The following is a 7,384-nucleotide window of genomic DNA, read 5'->3' on the forward strand; positions in this document are numbered from 1 at the left end:
CAACATCCAAGTACTTATCAGCAATATCTTTTCTGGATGGAGGAATATAACCTGGCCTCAGGTTCTGAACCATCTTGAGAAACTGAGGATGCTGAACAAGACGAAATGGTGAATTTGTAGCAAATATAATTCTTGCAACTTCTTTGTTGAGATTTTCCTTTTGAGAGGCTGAAGTTTTTATGATAAATCTGTCCAGAGATGTTGATGACTTTCTTTTAGATGAAAATTATTTAGCAGAAGTGGCGCCTGTGGAGGAGTCTGATAATTCAAGTAGAGCCGATGATGAAGGGATTGAAGCTGTTGATACAGATCCTGAAATGGAAACAGAAAATTTTAGCATATTGCATAATTTATAAATTAATAGATAAATGTATGAATACAATGTGATTTAGGCTACTTTTGAGTACAGTAGTTATTTTTTTAGATAATGATCATATTCACACAAGCCACTAAATTATTTAAAAATAATTAACAGGATATGAAATAGGTGGACTTGGGATTCATCCCACACAGGATTCAGTCCACTTTTAAATTCACTAAAAATTATGGGTTAGTTGGATTAGGTGAGGCTAAATCCCTTTGGGCTGAATCCCATGTTGGCTGAATTCCAATGGAACCTATGAAATATATTACACAATGTTGAATGAAATGAATAACAATCATCTAGGCCCCAAAGTTGAGTGGATACAGTATATTATAGTGTTATAGTCATTACCCAAATTTAGAAGTAATGAAGTTGAAGTATCATCTCTTTAGGCCTTCACATTTTATTGCATATGCTCTTCATTGTTCAGCAAATTTATATAGTTGCGTATGAAAAGGGAGAAATGCACACAATATAAGTAAAATTATTTACCTGGGTCATCAATTTCTTCTTCTGTATGCTGTGGCTGACCTTGGCATTTATCTCTGTGAGATTTTAATATTGACACAATGCCCTGTAGTTCCTGGCTGCAGTCTTTGCATTTAGCTCGGTACCCTTTGCCAGAAGTTGTTGGTAGTTTTTTCAAAATAATTCCAGACAGGATAATTTTTTCTGCCTGAAGAAACCACTTTGCCAGGTCCAGAAGACATCCTTCCTGGTTGATTCCAAAGCAGCAACTGACTCAGTGAGAAGCTGCTTATCTAGAACAAGTTTCAACAAGAATCTTGTTGAAACTTGTTGTGGGCTGCACAGTGATATACACATGTAGGCTTATACCGTTCCTTGTATACTTGAGGCAAGTCTATATAACACTGCTCCTTATATTGATATGCTAAAAATGTCCTTTATCAATCAGATCGTATATCAGATAGCAATCCCATAATATTTAAAATCTAGAAAAATATATTTAAATCATATAAATCTGATTTAGATAAAAAATATATATATCTTTTTTTATTTTCTAAAAAGATAAAAAAAAAAATAAAAAAAAATCGCCAACCCTGGCGTCCATTAACCTCATAAAATAATAACTGTTAAGTCCGGCTAGAATTGGCATTTTAAAGCATGACAGTGCCTTAAATTATAGTTTCTTATTTCACTATAAAAGTTTATATTAACTTATACTGCATTGAATAAGTCAATAGTTGATATATTTGTCCTATATACAATTTTAGTTTTCTAGTTTTGATATATTTGTCCAATATAAAATGTTAGGTTAAAAAGAAACAATGGCCTCCGCCAGCGGACCCAGGGATCTGGGTGCACACGTCCTGTGTAATAGTAGTCCTTGATATATATATATATATATATATATATATATATATATATATAAATATATATATATACATATATATGTATATATATATATATGTATATATATACATACATACATATATATATATGTATATATATAAATATATATGTATATATATATGTATATATATATATATATATATATATATATATACATTCATATTGTTATAGGGTGGGTAATGAAACTAGATTTGAATTGAACATATAAATTATTCAGCACAGCAGAGATAAGCGTGCGACCACTTTGGAGCCAGAACCAAGATTGATTTTGACGCCAAGCTTATAAAGCGCGGGAAAACATACACGCCCGCGTTGTTTTTTCACAAATTGGCACGTGTAATCCAGTCAATACAACAGTTTCAATAAATTGGTATAAATAAATGACATATCATTAATACACAAAAAGGTAAAGGATGTATGACAATTGTACAATGCCATTTGCATGCATACACACTACAACATTGCTCGGCCACCACCACACGGTGACCGCAACGAGTAAACAAAAAGAAAAGTAATGACTGAGGCAAGACATAATTCACAGTATATGCAACAGACTACACATACACTACAGTGTAACGACAAAAGTGTGTAAAAGAAATCGGTACATTAGCACACACTATACATAAAAATAATACACATACATAGTTACTTAACACAAGGAATATATAAATGTACATACAGAAAACAATTCAACATCTAAAGATACAGAAGAGCTACATAGAGACATATAAAGAAATATAAGAACTGGCGCACGTTAAACAAGAGAAAAGACAGTAACTGTCGGACGTTCGGGACATGATACTTAATAATTAAACAATAGTTACACATTATACCTAAGAAATGGACACAAAAATGATAAACATCACAAAGAATACAATACATCATGGATACACCATATCTAAAAAGACAAAGTACCCCTTGACTGGAGATTACAATGATGAGGGGTAGATACACAAGGCATAGCTTGTACAGGGGGCCTTGGAGGAGGCCGGGTAAATGCAGGGATAGGCACTCCTGTAACTAGTCTATCCACGTGTAACACTTTGCTTATTCTCTGTGAAGGATCAAAGACCCTGAACTTATTAGAATGTAACTGTTCAGTCACCAAAAAGGGACCTGCAAATCTACAAATAAGCTTAGATTGGCGGTCAGGTATGCTTTTATATACATGATCACCAATGCCGATGTTAACAGGCTTAGGCCGTAGATGCTGTTTTCTTTTTCAATATCTTGGCTTAATATTGTAGGGAGTCGTTCTTCTACTCCATAGATAATATAATGAGGCGTCTTGCTGTAGATATTAATAGTGCTATTAATACAAGCACTGGCATGGGGGAAGCCAATCCTCCCAAGATTCATGAAGGCTAATAGTAACGTGCCTTATTACATCTAAAATCTTCTTATTCGTCCTCTCCACAAAACCATTGGACGCAGGATGGTAAGTAGTCACGAATGTTTGCATGATGCCGTAACGCTCACAAATGCTCGCTAAAACATCATTCCTAAATTTCAACCCATTGTCACTAAAGCCCCGTCCACACGGAGCATCACGCATCAACGAATTGATGCAGTAGTGGTTTTGAAAAGTTGACACTAGCGTCCAGACGGGCTGCATCACTGCGAATCTCACCCTTGCGCGAGCAATCAGATCTCAGTCATCATTTGGCTTTCACGGGAGGAGGATGTCTGCCCACGCTCTACTCTGCCACGAAAATGTACTGTGGAGTATAGTTGCTGTGTGTGCAGCTAAAAAAATGAAAAAGAAACGTCAGACTTTTTGGTGCAAACAGTGGCTTTCTTGGCGGCCTCTGCGAGGGAGCTTTAATCAAATCTTTTTAGAGCTACAGGCGGAAAATCAGACAGACTTTGAAAATTAGACACCGGCATACGAGACAGCATACCACCTGGTGCTCGTCTTGAAGCAACACTTCGCTTCCTTGCCGCTGGAGGATCCTACACAAGTCTCCAGTATTCCACTAGAATTCCAAAACAGAGCCTCAGTCTGATCATCCCTGAAACCTGTGCAGCCATCTATAATGTCTTAACCCATTAACTCCGATGTGCCGCCCGGGAGGCAGCACTAGGGAGAACCGATATGCCGCCCGGGCGCACGATATTCAAACCCTTACAGAAATCGCGCTAGATTTGGTAGCGCTTTCATACTTTTAGGGAGGTTTGTCTGACTTATCAATACTGCCCAGAGAATGCTACGATGCCAGTTAGTACCTTCATGCACGCGGTAGAGCGTTGATACACGTGGTGACTCGGGAGTGCTTTTTGCTTTTTATTTATCGGGATTATTTACCTCAATCAGTGTGATATTAGTGTAAACATGCCTCAAGGAGCTAAGAGGAAGCTATTGTATGTGAGTGACAGTGATCCATACGATCGAGAACCAAGAACAGAGTAAAGTGATTGTGATAGTGACACTCGCAGGCCACGCAGGCCTAGTGATGCTTCACAGCCACAACTTCGACCACAATCACAACCACAACCACAACCACAACCACAACCACAACCACAACCACAACCACAACCACAACCACAACCACAACCACAACCACAAACACAAACACAAACACAAACACAAACACAAACACAACCACAACCACAACCACAACCACAATATTATATACATTAAATCAACCTAGCTACAATGAGGAGTGCGGGTAACTCTGATACCCTCGCATGACAAAATAATACCCTGCACTTTTATTAGGACAGGGGGGGGGGGGCTAGGAGCCTGAAATTATAACTTCATACATTCCCTTATTTCACAAATTATAATACTGGTGATAAGGCTCTGTTTATGTGTGGGCGTGGTTGCGTAAAAACAACACATTACGCAATAGTGTGTACAAAATCAGCCATGCACAGAAAGACTCATACACCTTCAACCATTCTTCCTCGTCGCCAAATCCACCAAATATTTTTTTTTCTGCACGTTTATGGTGTCCCTAGGAATTTGCTCTATCTATCTGGTACAAAAGGTGCTTGAAACCAAACTGCGCTGATACCAACCATCGTGCAGGATCCTCTGAGCACGCCGTAACACGCCACCCGACTCTGGTAGTAAAAGTTGCCGCTACTGATTCTCGCACCAGATCTACAACTTCTGACCTTTCTCATGGCCATCTTAGAGTGGGTATATAATTTTTATGTGTCTTGGCCGATGCGCCTGAGTATTCCAAAGAAGTTAAGCATAATTTTATTCAATTTGGTAAGACTCGATTTTTTGGTCATAAATTCGTCATCAGAGACGAATTGATTTGAGAGGTCGTCGGATTTTACGAATTAAGGGAGGATTATCTTAAGGTGAGTTTCATAGGATGGATACAAAGTACAGTGGTAGTTTTCATTTCTTTATTATTTTTCATATTTGTACATATCACATGAACAATAAAAATGTTCATAATAGTTATGTAAGATTGTGCTTTGTATGGCAAGATACTGTAACCTAAATATATATCTTTTCATGCTATGAATTTGTCCGAACCTTCTACTAGCAATATCTGATGTTCCCTAGTAAGATCTCCCAAGTCACCCATGCTTATAGCATCAAATATTAGCTTTTTGGCTAATTTTCGCTGGTCTTCACTCATATTCTTAAGTCCATTATATACTAACTTTGCTACACTGCCTAGAGAGTTTACTTAAAGCAATTTCCAAAACTTTATCAGTTTGGTCAACTGCCTTCTTCTTTGAAGTCCAACTTGAACTATATGCAGAGAAGTAGGAAGAAGACGGCGAGGGGTTAACTGAAGATGCAGATGTCAAGCTGGGTGCAGGTGAGGGCAGAGAATGGAGTAATGGGGTGTCCAATGATGAATCATCGTTGGTCTCCTTATTCCTTGGCAGAGTTGCCAATTCACCTATCTGTGGAGATTTTATTTTATCTATTTTTATCAAGATTATTAATAATTTACCTACATGTACAAGGAACGAACGAAGTTTATTTTTCTACATTTTCTTTACAGATGCCAACAACTCCTGACGAGTGGAAGGCAATGGCGAAGTGCTTCGAAAAGTGAAATTTCCCGCACTGTGCTGGAGTGGTAGATGGGAAGCACACCGCAATGAGAATGATGGAGTAATAACACCAGGGGCATAGCGTGATAACAGGCAGCTTCTGCCTTTGGATCGAGTACAGAGACTTCCTACAAATGAGGCAAAAGACATCAGGAAAGAGTTTATGGACTATTTCAATGAGGAAGGAGCTGTTCCTTGGCAACAACATATGTGTGCAATATACTATAGAGAGAGAGAGAAAAAAAAGAGAGAGAGAGAGAGAGAGAGAGAAACAGAGAGAGAGAAAATGAGAGAGAGAGAGAGAGAGAGAGAGAGAGAGAGAGAGAGAGAGAGAGAGAGAGAGAGAGAGAGAGAGAGAGAGAGAGAGAGAGAGAGAGAGAGAGAGAGAGAGAGAGAGAGAGAGAGAGAGAGAGAGAGAGAGAGAGAGAGAGAGAGAGAGAGAGAGAGAGAGAGAGAGAGAGAGAGAGAGAGAGAGAGAGAGAAATTAAAATATTCCATAGGGATATTTTAATTTGTATACAAATTTGAATTATGCTGATGTACTTATAATAAAATTATGAACTTACTTTTTGAGTGTTTCCTCCTCCATCTAAGTGGATGCACGTACATAGTCATCCCCCGAGAGAGAGAGAGAGAGAGAGAGAGAGAGAGAGAGAGAGAGAGAGAGAGAGAGAGAGAGAGAGAGAGAGAGAGAGAGAGAGAGAGAGAGAGAGAGAGAGAGAGAGAGAGAGAGAGAGAGAGAGAGAGAGAGAGAGAGAGAGAGAGAGAGAGAGAGAGAGAGAGAGAGAGAGAGAGAGAGAGAGAGAGAGAGAGAGAGAGAGTGAGAGAGAGAGAGAGAGAGAGAGAGAGAGAGAGAGAGAGAGAGAGAGAGAGAGAGAGAGAGAGAGAGAGAGAGAGAGAGAGAGAGAGAGAGAGAGAGAGAGAGAGAGAGAGAGAGAGAGAGAATAATAATTTGTTTGGCATATACATCTTTAGTATATGAATTATCAACTTACTTGTTGAAGGTTTCTAGTAGTTTCTACATCTAAACTGGAAGTTGAGGCACGTATGATTTTTCCCTCAGCAAGGAAAAGTAAATCATTAAAGCACCACAGCTTTGGAGTGTATATATGTTTCGTGCCAGCACCAGACTTCTTTGATGCATTGATGGTAGTCTTTTCCTGTGAAACTGTGTTTTCAGTGTATGAAGTTTTTTTGGTAATATCTTCATTCCACACATTACATTTTGCAAAAGAAGATCAGCTTTTAGAGTTTCGATGCTTGTACTCTTTATATTTCTCATCTTATATTCTTTGCACTTGATATTCCAAATGGCTGGGTGCTGCTTTAGTAGCTCAATAAAATGTAATGTAATAATCTTCGTCCACTCGAACGGCTTTGCGGAAGTTGCTTGTGCCATTGTATGAAATAGAAGAGTGGAGCAGGAGAGCGCGTGCGTCCTCTCCCTTCAACTACCATTGATACAATGCTCAGCGATTTGAAATGGCTTCGCCCCATGACTGCTTTCATGATGCTGCGACGAGTTGAAAGTCACGCTTTTCAACTCTTCGCTTCAATACATCGCGCATCAAAATGTTCCGTGTGGACGGGGGTTAAGAAGCACTGAAGGAGAAGTCT

At 38.7% G+C, this 7,384-nt stretch overlaps 1 pseudogene; it reads right to left on the minus strand.

Moving 5' to 3' along the window:
• Positions 1-5,211: 5,211 nt before the first annotated feature.
• On the minus strand, positions 5,212-7,166 carry LOC143032547 (uncharacterized; annotated as a pseudogene).
• Positions 7,167-7,384: the final 218 nt, after the last annotated feature.

This window comes from Oratosquilla oratoria, chromosome 14 (genome assembly GCF_046742065.1).
Source record: "Oratosquilla oratoria isolate Oo_2021 chromosome 14, ASM4674206v1, whole genome shotgun sequence".
NCBI lineage: Eukaryota > Metazoa > Arthropoda > Malacostraca > Stomatopoda > Squillidae > Oratosquilla > Oratosquilla oratoria.